We start from the raw sequence: 12,012 nt of genomic DNA on the forward strand, positions 1-12,012 counted from the left end.
TTGGGTGCTTCCTTGGAGATGACAGTTCATATAATCTGATGCAAACCCTTCCCTAGCTGGTCAACCAAACATCTGATCTAGCCAAGCAAAAATGGAGGTAGGTGGATTTATTTTTGGCAGACAACTGTCAGCATCATGCATATCTTTGTGTTTTGTATAAGTAAAGTCTCCTTTTATGTGTTATTTTAAAGGACGGAAAGTTCGTCTCCTGTGTTTTGGAGACTGTGCGTTTCTGACAATGCTGTACGGAATGTGTAGCTCAAAAGGTACGTGCACTTTACTCATTAGTTTATGTGTAGTCAGTGTACATATAATCATTTTTTGGCCTCATGCCACATAGCGTAACCATCTGTCTGCTCCACAAGTATCATTTTATTTTCAATTTGCTTTTATTTTCTTACCTGTGCAGCCCGTTACAGTTGTACATATTGTCGTATCAGTAAGAAGCAGATGCAACACCCACTGTGTGAGAGAAAACCATTTTTCATAGATCTCTGCAGTCCATTTGTGAACAGCATCAGCTGTATGTGAATGATGGGCAGAGAAGACATCGGGCAAACGATGTGTCATAAAGTGTTGGTTATACGCCCGTGCTCAATGTTTAAATTCACAATGTAAGTATTTTGAGATAATAAAATAACAATTTATGTATAGTAAATGACTTTGGAAAATTAAATCAAAGCAAATTAACATATGACTCAATATTTCTGTGACAGGTTGTTGTTCCAACCTTACACATTTCCTAGGTGTGTTCAAGAGGCTGTACAATCTCTTCGAGATGGAATGCCACCAACTTGACGTTGAAATCCTCCAGCAGAGAGCAATCTCCAGGTTGCTTGATGATGACGATGCCAGATTGGTCACTGACTTTGACAAGAAAGTCGCAAGCGAATTGTCTAGGAAGAGGAAATTGGAGAAAAATCTGAAGGAAAAGCGCAGCCACTTGGAAAACCTTAAAGAAAAAGTTCCCCTCCGTCTTCTGGATAATCTTGACAACTATACTGGCAATGAATTGGTCAACAGGGTCAACATTCTCAGAGCAGACATTGCTGAAACAGTAAGTAAAAACTATGTCTGGTTTCACGTTTAAGGCCAGCCATACAATTAAAAGATCATTGCATTTGTTCTTTCTCTGGATTTGTCTTTTCTTGCAGGAGCACAGTGATGAGAAGGCTGAATTTGAGTTTGCTACCGGTCCAATCGCCAGCAGTCTTAACGATCTGCTGAAAAAACACAAAGTCTGCAGGCAGGCGTACCATGGCAAGTTTTTTGTGGGGAACCACGTCAATACGTGTTTTCAGGTACCAAACAAACCATGCTCTTTCATACATATGTTAAACAATGTAATGAACCATTAACACCTTATTGTTACATTTGCTTTTGTCTTTGTTGTGCACAAATGGTCGATCAGAGTGATGAATCAATTTTTCCATGTTCAGTTATTCCATGGTTGTTATATAATTCTGCGACCAGCTAATTTCATATTCTCAATTATGAAAAGATCTTATGCAAAATAGGGACATAAGCTGGATAGAGATTTCAAACAGGATTGACAAGTTGTACAATGCACGTCTGCGACCGAGAAAATCGGCAATAGTGCCCAATGAATTGATTTAGAAACATGACACCTGGTGATTTCAAGATGAGTTCTCACGCATCCCTCACAGAAACCAGTCATCGAAGACCCGACTTCTGAACCTCGACGGATAGTTAATGGACTTCCTCTTGATACACTGACGATTGCAGCATCTGAGCAAATAACAAGATAGGCAGCTGAAATAGGCCAATGATTTCGTGACGTGTTTCTGAGGAGCTTTGCCGATGTTCACTCTGCCATCAATCATTTCAATCCTATGTCCAACTCACAACTGGAACGCACCCGTAAGAGAGCTGATTATGAAGATTAAAAAAATACCAATAAATATGCATATTTCCACGAAGAATCATGTACTCAGATGTGTGCATTAAGCTCTTTCTGTGTGTTTATAGGGGGTCATTTCCAATAGGACGCATTACTCCAAAGCTACAATTGCTTGAGGACCACACCATGGAGCAACTTACTCAACGAGCAGGGTGGTGAACTGCTACATACTGAATTCAATAGAGCAAGGCGAGCTGTCCATGGAGTGCGGGATGAGCTGTCAAATCTGATTAGTATCATGCGCTGGCATCTCACAACGACGTTTCCTGAAGTACAGGCAGAAATACGATACGAATTAAATGTGCTCAGTGGGCTAGTAACACAAGACAATAAAGAATTTTACACACAGCTAACTACATGTATATTTACAAGTGTGTTACAAAAGGTTCAATATTTTCCTCACATTTCTCTATAGATTACAAACAGGATGGGGCAAACAACAGGCGTAATTATCATGCCAATGTACAAATGCTATCTATGTTTTTGTGACACCTAGTATATCATTTTATGATTGATAATCATTTCATGCTAGATCAGGTTTGTTTTCCAAATAGGGCAATTGTACATATACACAATCATAGTTTTCTTACATTTCATGTTTAAAAACTTAAGTATAGCTCTAGAAATGCCCAATAAACAATGTAGAATTCTTGACGTGATGTACGTGGCCCAGGCCATGGAGGCCTAGTACTTTTACACTAGTTCTACGGCTACTACCTGACTACTAGGGCCTAAATTCAGCCTTTTCAAGTTTTTGAAATTTAGCCTACATGTAGGCCTAAACATTTCCAAAGTAGAATTCGCTAGTCTTTGGTCGAGTACAATAGGTGGTGTCTGGAAATACAAGCTAGAAATAAGCTAGCAAACGTAGTCCAGGCCCAGATTTCGGACACGAGATTTTTTTCTATCGGGCATGTTGCAGATTTGCCCAAACTATTTGCCATTGTTGTAATGCTGGTACGTTTACAGTTTATGAAAAGCAACAAACTGCAAACAGAAGATGCCAGCGGATGTACATTTACTCTTAACATAAACAAACGAAAGATCTATCGTGTCCCCTAGACCCGATTTTGTACGCGGAATGCAAAGTCTACACAATTAACTCCATGTGGATGCAGAGCGACACTGACAAATTGGCGTACACTGGTAAAAAACAACTTTATTAACGGTCAAATTCATGGTTATGCGTAGTATGGAGTAAGCACGTCCACGGGGGCCAATTTACCGCCCAGGTTGTTTGTGTAAACATCTCCCAACGGTGAAATCTTTTGAAATATGAACTTCTTTAAGTATTTATTATATTTTCTTAAAAACAATGTAAATTTTGAGAAAATTTTACAACACGTAAAATATTATTAAAATTGCGACGGCCTGTACACTGGACGTCCGCCATCTTGTTCAAAACCAGAACACAGAATTTACCAATGCATCATGGGAAAACAAAAAGGGCGCTAAATTCAAGCAGCCAAATTTTGCTCTCTACAAAAGCTCTAATACAAAAGTATTAAATTTGCATCTTGTCCCAGTCAGCTCTAACGAGGCACTTTCTAGTCATGCAGTTATTCTTGCAATAATTAATAGCATTAAAGACATAAGTTGCTGTATTTTACAGAATTAATAAGGGTGAAAAGTTGGTCTGCTAAAAATATTTCCAGGGAGGTTTTAAAAAATTTCCGAGGTTTTCGGTAAAGCCACAAAGATCGAAATGGGCTACGTGTCAAGGAAGCCGGGTATCAAACCGGTAGCATGCTAAAAAAAATAGCTCTCAAATATGGGTACCTGGATGGGTTGACCCGCTGGGATGGGTGAGGGGACCTTCCTGGGTGGGGTTGCTGCGTCGGGGTTGGTACCCGGGCTGGGGGTCTGCAAGCTTTCCATCACTGCCTCGAAGTCGTCTGCCGCCAGGGAGGTGGGGGCCAGTGCCATCAGCTCGTCATTTGCTTCCATCGCTGCAGGGGAGGGGTGGAGCTGCAAGAATTCCTCGTCTACCATCTGCAGTTGCGGCTATGGACATGGTGGCGTCATCAGGGCCGTCGCTGTGGTAGCTGGCAGATCGCCGCCTGGATTCTCCAGGGGTGCCTCTCCTTCCGTCGTTTCCAACCCCTGCTAGTAGGCCTAGGCCTATGTCTTGGGCTTCGCGCCTCACGTCAAAGTCAGTGTTCTATGCCGGTAGGTATGGGCCTCGACTTGTGGATCCTCCGACGGTGCCGCTCATAGTCCCCCTTCATGGGTCGTCTCGTACGGACACAGTTGGCATCTCCAGGTCTTTTTCCCGCGATGGGAATCCCGAGTGTGTCGGGACAAGTCCCTCCAATCCATGAACATTGCTCGACAGAACACACAACTGTATTTCATTTTTCTTATATCTGTTCTCCTCGCTGGCCTGTTCGTAAAGTGATCGCTTACATACTGAACTTCGTTGGTGCCGCAAACCTGGATGGCTACGTGAGGGGACACCTTGCATGAACGTGTGCCGCGCGTTAATGCATCAATGAGCTGCATTATCAATAGAAGAGATAAAAATAATCACCGCGGTAAATGACGAAACAGTCAGACGCATCAAGGAGGCCCTCCACATCCGCCTCAACCGACACAGCATCAACAGGGACAGCGGCATCGACATCCCTGGGTTCTGGCTCCCCACTGTCCGTCAACACAATCACTGCAGCAACGAAGCACAACGGAGCCACGCAGAGGACACGCCCCCTTCACGCCCATGGAGGTGAGTCGTACTACGTCCGCAGTACACCGCGGCGGGGGGCACGCAGAGGAACCGGTCCAGCGGTATATAGCGGAATCTGCAGCATCCAGATTTCAGTTGCCTGATGAAAGCTAGCAGCACCAGAAGTAGAAACGTCGCTACCAGAAACAGGTCATCGCGAGTCATTGATCATCTTCTATATTCCAGCTGCATTATGCAAATCACTTCAAATGATTACGCACTGCTGCGGAAAGTAGTCAATTCTTTCAGTGTAACTAAAAGATCGTTAAACGTCATCGCGTATAAAATCTTTTGTGCCTTAATAAAAGTTATAGTCTCCAAACTTATTTGGAGTTATTCTACTGGGCGGACTTCTCCTGGGCCCCAGAATTTCTTTCTTGTTTTCGTCACTTGTTCACTGCTGATTACTTCTGATGTACTTCTGGTGCTCATCTTCAATGAACCCGGGGTCTCGCCCTGTATGCTTCGTAGTTGGAACCATGTCGGTGGGTTTTCACCACAATAAGGCTTCAAACAGTTGTAGTGAATAACTCTTGGCTTTGTCTTAATCCCTTTTTGTTTGCGATATGTCACGTCACTGAGCCGACTTGTAACTGTATACGGTCCCTCCCAGGTTCGCTGTAGTTTAGGACTGTATCCCTTTTTTTTCTGTGGGTTTTGAAATCAAACAGCTGTAATCATACCCTTCCGAATCGGGGGTTTACGAGCCGTACATATATCACAAGTTCTGCAGAGCCGCATTGCATCTTGTCGCCACTCATACAGTAATGCCTTCTATGAATTCTGTACAACGTCTTAGTTTTACCCAGGGGTAACTGTGAAGCCGTTGCATTATTTCCTGTCTAAGTTCGGCTGGGAGAATTAACTGGCAAGTTATTTTGTCACCTCGTTCAGATTCCCATTTTCTGCACAAAACACAGTTTGGTATCTGTAAGCAGTCCCACTGGCTCCAATACCGTTTAGCCACTTCATCACATTTAGGTCGCACATCTTTCCATTCCATCCATTCTTTGATTTCATCATTCTTTACACCGAATGATCAGGCCGATCGTTTTATCGTTCCCACTGTGAATTAATTAATTCTTAATTCTCTTGCTATGCACTCTACATAATATTCAGACTTCTCAGGATGCACTTTACCACGGCAAACGTCCACGGCTGCACACTCCAGGCTGTCCAGTCCACCACTTTTGGACTTCTCTCCAGGGAAACCTTGTCCCAAAGAATCAATGGCTTGGTGCTCATTGCAACCTCAGGCCAAACGCCGTCTCTTTACTTCTCCTGCCGAAACTCCTTGTGCTCCTCTCCCAAGTCAATGACGGTGCACCTTAAGGCATCTACCAGCCCCATGTCTCCTTGAGAATCATCGTCTTTTTCAGTATCTTCATCCCCATCACTGGACTTCTGGATTCCGTCCTCAATATTAGATGAAGTGTTGTTTTTGCCTTTCACGGTGAGGCTACGAGGAATCCTTATACTGTATGCGATTGGTCGTTGCTCGGAATTACGCTTGACTCGGTCACACTGCTGAGAGTCATCGCAAGGCCAACAGGATAAGCCGTCTGCATTTTTTAGAACTGTCTGTGGCAATGCCCTTCTAGGAAACTTCATGTCCCAGGAAAGTAACACTTCGCTGAAAAAGTTTGCACTTTTTGGGGCTCAACCGTAATCCTGCTGCTTTGAGTCTCAGTAGTATCTCTTCAAGACGCTACAAAGCTTGCCGAAAAACTTCGGCCATAGGTCACATTGCCGTCTAAATACAGCAGACATGTCTGCCACTGAAGTCCCGTCAGTAGTCTTTCCATCAATCTTTCGAATGTAGCATGCGCGTTGCACAGCCCAAACGGCATAACTTTAAACTGATAAAACCAAAGCCCAGAGCCTGCAACAAATACCGCCTTTTCCTGGTCTTCCTCGGATATTTCCACCAGCCAATAACCACTTTGAAGGTCTAGCGTCGAGAACCAGGTAGAACCGGATAGAGCATCCAGTGTATCATCTATTCTTGGTAGCGGGTACGAATCTTTCGCAGATACGGTTGGGCGATGCCCACGGACTCAAAGATGGTTCAAGTATACCCTTCGTGGGCATTTTCTTCATTTCTGCCTCAGCCTCTGCTCTTTGGTAAATTGTTAGTCATCTGGGTTGCTGTTTTATCGGTATTGCCGATCCTGTGTCAATTTCATATCTGTACACCGATGTCCTCCCTAAATCTGATGAACTGGCGAATGCATCTTGGTGGCAAAACAAAAGTTTCTTAAACTGTACCCGTTGTTCCTTGTCAAGGCTTGAGCTGCAACTTTCATACAAATCGGTCAAGTTTTCTAGGAAATCCACTGTTTTCTCATCATTTCCCGGTGCTGTATATGAAGCTGCGGTGCGTGCTTTATACTCCCCACCTGCGGTCATTATTTCTTCCACTGGTTGGCATACAACCACGTTTGTCCCAGTGTCTATCTAGACGTATTCATTTCTTAAATTTGGAACTTGCATTGGAACTCGTGCTTCCCTTGTGTCAACTAATAATTGAGCAATGATCATGTCATGGTTTCTCAGAAACTTTGCTGCAGGCCCGATGATTGCCGCTCCCATTTCGTCGGCATTTTCACGAAGGGGCGATTTAGCCTTTCACAGTCTAAACGAACATTTGAGGAAAAACGCGTGCAAACGTTCATCCTTTTTTGATTTGAAAGTTTACAGCTTAAGAATGCCTGGATATGTGAGTTTGCGGTATCGGTGGAAAGGATAGTGTCTCCGCTTTTGAAATACTTGTAATTTGAAGAAAACGGGTTGTTTAGTTTTTCAGAATTAATTAAGTTAGAGGAGTGGCTGTTCTTGAAAACGCAAAAAAGATAAATGAGCAAATTCGCCCCGTGCGTGTAAAATTCGCCTCTTCGTGAAAACGCTCAAGTCAGCACGCGCGAAATTTGCCCCACTGGGATTCAAATTCGCCCCTTCGTGAAAACTTTCCGAGTCTGTACAGTGTTTGCCCCTTAGCAAACGATAAGTCTATGCTATTTCAAAGCGATCATGGGTAGGGGCGCTGTGAGTATTAGAGGAATTCAGATGACGTGGAAAGTACAAAGTTAAACTTGTTTGTGTGTCACCTTGCAGTCAGTATGCCTAACTATTTGTATTATGTTTTTTCCATCTACAAATAAAGCAATATGACACTTCCTGTATTCACACAGTTTTCAAGAATTTATACTGATTAACATATGAATCAATTAATGAATCAATTATGTTTATTTTCCAGCATTACAAATTGGATTTTTTTCGCATATGTATATTTACAGGTTTTAGTATCTTTCAGTTTAAAAAGCAGAGGCAAAATCCATATTTAAACAAGCATATTACATACATTACATGAATTTATTCATACAGACATTATATTTACAATCCACGATGTAATGAAAGTACAAAGAATAAATAATAACATGATTCAAAGATAAAGTATTTAGTATAATCACTTACTGATATACAGTATAATTACTTATTTTCCTTTCTGCATACAATGTAGAAAAGAAAAGTATTTTAATGAACATTTTCAAGTCTTTTATTGAAAAATCAAATGTTGTAAAGCAAAGAAAGATCAATTAAGAAAGACTCCAAAATAACAGAGTTCGTCCAGGTTCAGGCAAAAGTGACAGTAATATTTTATGGGGCGCTATATTTCAAGAATTGCATTTCAGAATTAGAAATGCTGTCACAATAAATGCATGAAAGATTAATTGCTGCTTTAAAAAGGTAGTATTTTTAATAGGTTTATTTCAGCTTCAAAACCAGTTTCCAAATGCACCATAATTTTAGGTGCAAACTGCCAAATTACAATTCACTGTAATTCATGTGTGTCAGAAGCACAGCAGTTGTGTTTAATTAATTAAAGAGGAATTTGGCAGAACTCTGTAACTTCCAAATCTGTCAAGTAAAAAAAATACGACCAGTACATTGGTAATAAAAAATCTAATTGTTTGACAGGTTAAAATGTTTAGGGTAATGGTGTTTACCTCCCTCCCTCATACTCTACCTTAACAAAGTTTGTCTAAATGGTAAGGAAACCATTTTATAAGCACAATTTTACAGTGCCACAAAATCAAAATAGGGGTCTTGCATTACCATAAATATGGTAAATATTGTTTTGCTCAAAAAACGAAAGTTTTAACCTAACACAAACAGGGCAAGAACTCAATAACCCTTCAGAAACATGTCGTGCTGCACCTATGTACTAACAAGAGCTCCTATTCAGATAGATTCATTGAAGGACGGGAATGGGTAAGTAGATACAACTCTTGAACTTCAGGATACTTAACTAACGTAACAATTTACAAATTGATATATAGGAAGTCAAAGAGAAAGTCTGGATGCAAGTATATAATCAGTACCACGAACATTAATGCACCTTGAGACCAGGTGGCACCTAGGAATACAAACACGATATTCTACTACGTCTACACCAACCACAATAGGCTAACAAGAATCTTTGTAAAAAGGCACAAGAATTGTAGAATCAGCAGCAGAGTGCAGGAAAAAGCCTGCTACAAAGTCAGCTGTGGAATAGCGTAGTGTTAATATATTTACAGGAAGGAAAATAGTGAAAGTTTCTTGCAATATGGAAATTCAGTGAGGAAGTTGTCGGTAAAATATCTGATAATCAGGATGACAAACAACTGGCGTTGGCCCTGAACAGAGCTTCATTAAATCCTGGTATTTGCTGTCTGATATCTTAGGTGGACCTGACAGATAGCATGACTGAGGCTGGAGACGTTCAGTGTGTGTGCTTCTTCTAGATTTGTCGAGCTTGATCACAGAAAAGGCATCATCGGTATGAGAGTACTTGAAAAGAATTTCATCAGATTTCACGTTCATCACCTTGACCTGCTTAAACTTTGTCCAGCCAATGCCTTTACCATCCTCAGACAAACGAACCCTGAGGATGCCATACTTCTGTGAACATGACTTCCAATGCTGAATGTCCAGTGACTGGACAGTGAAAACATGGTAAGGCCTTGGGTTTTTTCCGTGCCATTTTACAGATGGATACCAACTGGGGAAGGGACAGAAATGTCACGCACCTGTCTGGTAGCTCTTTCAATGGTGCTATGCATAGAATCACCCTCAGACTACCCAAGGTTTGTTTCAAAGTAATGTAGTGTGACATCACGAACAGTCTGAGAGTGCTTGATGAAATATAGAAGCATTGTTGGAAGAATGGAGTTCTTGTTTTGTCCAACACAACCATCAGAAAAGAGATCAACAGACTCAACATGTTGAGCGTCCAGAATTTGCAGGTATTTATCCAAATACGAATATATCTCACAAGCACCACGACGTTTGTGGCCTTCATGGGAGAGGAAGCAAAAACCCTCCTGGATGCCAAGGTCATAAATTGTAAAATTATAACATGCCAAGCGCCTTTTATAGAAAATCTCAGACATTTGAGATTGCTGCAGATAGATAACAGACTGGAGGTCAAAAATTGCTGCAGCATATTTTTGAACTCCTGGCTGCTCTCTCCTTGCATCAGCTTTGGTGGCAGGAACCTTTTTCTTTTTTTCAATATGTTTCTGGTACTGTGGCAACAATTCTTGCTTCTTGTCCTCACCTGATTTCGTGTAGGTCTCACACAAACCACATGTGTCCTTTTTGGGATGATGGAACTTAAGGTTCAAGGAGTGAAACACATTTTTGTACAGAGACAATGACGCACCTTCTGGCTTCTCCTTTATGTACATGCCATACATCATCTGGAGGTTCAGGTCAGAAGCCCAGGTATTGACACTTGCTGGATGCACGACAGTAATCCTTGGAAATTTCTCGATGTGTTCTTGAACCTCATTTCTCAGAAGAGTGTCGAGATCAGAGCCCTGTCTCCCCCCACGTTTTTCCCCTTGAAGAATGCCACATGTGTCAAGTTTTGAGAAAACTGTTCTGATTCGCTTCTCTGTCACATTGATCGTGGACATGAACATGCTACGACAAACTTTCCAGGTCTCAGAAATGCAGGTGGGCTTGGGCAATGTATAATGAAAGCTTCTGTAACGCTTTGATGCTGTTGTTCCCACAGAAACATATCTCAAAATCCATTCACGTTACTTGTCCAAGCAAGCCATGTTGTAATAGGCAATATTCAAGGCCATTTTATCTGCCTCCATCACTACAGAGCAATCCAGATTACTACATCTAGCAGTACATTTGCTGACACCCAAAACACCTTGCCTCCGAGGAATCTGTCTGTTTGACTTTTCTGTAAAATAGGCCACGCCACTATTTCTTTTTTCTTCAACAAGAAAATTTCTGGACCTTTTGATCTTCTTTCGTTTGGGGGAAAGAGCCTTTCCAACACCATCAACATGAAAGTCACCAGGGTCAGGAAATGAGATAGAATCATCACCTTGCCCCGAGTAAAGACACACACTATCATCAACTGGCATTGAGACAAGTGGAGAAGATGAAACTGGACGATACCGCCCAGACCGAGCAGTAAAGGAAGATGGAAAACTTCTTCCAGGGCCAGAACTGTCAAGCTGTAATGAAGCAGCGGAAAAAGGAGGAAATTGGTGGATACTCCTCAGAAAGAGAAGAAGAGGAAGGAAAATCACTCCCATGGTTAGCACCATTAACATGCAATGAAACGGATGCAGGAAAAGAAACTGGTGGATAACGACCAGGTCCGAACAGAATATAGATGGCCAGAACCATCACTTGGCACTGATGCAGTAGCAGCAGAAAAAAGTGGGGGATACTGCCCAGAACGAGCAAAAGACAACGGAGTATCACTCTCGGGGCCAGCACCATCAACCTGCATTGAAACAGCTCCAGGAGAAGAAAGTGATGGATAACGACCAGAACGAGCAGAAGATGGAAAATCACTGTCATGGCTAGCACCATCACCTGCCACTGATGCAACAGCAGGAGAGGAAAGTGGTGGATACTGCCCAGAACGAGCAGAAGAAGATGGAATATCACTCTCAGGGTGAACATCATCGATCTGCAGTGAAGCAGCAGCAGGAGAGATAGATGGAATATTAATGCATCTAGAGTGAACATCAATGATCTGGGTTGAAGCACAAAGAGGTGAACTGGATATAATTTCAACATCCTTTGGGTCTAAAGCTGCCAAAGGGGCTGAACAGCTCTTTGCATCAATCATATATAATTCACCATGTACATTATGCGAAGTACATGTTTTGTTTGTATGAAAATGATTAAAACAAAGATATTCAAGGCAGCGGTGGCAGGCAGCCCACACTTCATCTTTGTACTGGAATTCCCCACAAACTGCTGGCCCTTCAAGAACGTCATTTCCAGACATGTTGTCCAAGGGTCTTGGTCCACCTGCAAAATATAAATACAAATATTCTGGCATGAA

General features: G+C 42.0%; 1 pseudogene; it reads left to right on the forward strand.

Moving 5' to 3' along the window:
* Positions 1-450: 450 nt before the first annotated feature.
* LOC110978491 (uncharacterized) lies at positions 451-1,907 on the forward strand (annotated as a pseudogene).
* The last annotated feature ends 10,105 nt before the right edge of the window (positions 1,908-12,012 follow it).

Source organism: Acanthaster planci, unplaced genomic scaffold (genome assembly GCF_054643075.1).
Source record: "Acanthaster planci isolate LZ-2023a unplaced genomic scaffold, COTS_SCS Contig18, whole genome shotgun sequence".
In the NCBI taxonomy this organism is placed as follows: domain Eukaryota; kingdom Metazoa; phylum Echinodermata; class Asteroidea; order Valvatida; family Acanthasteridae; genus Acanthaster; species Acanthaster planci.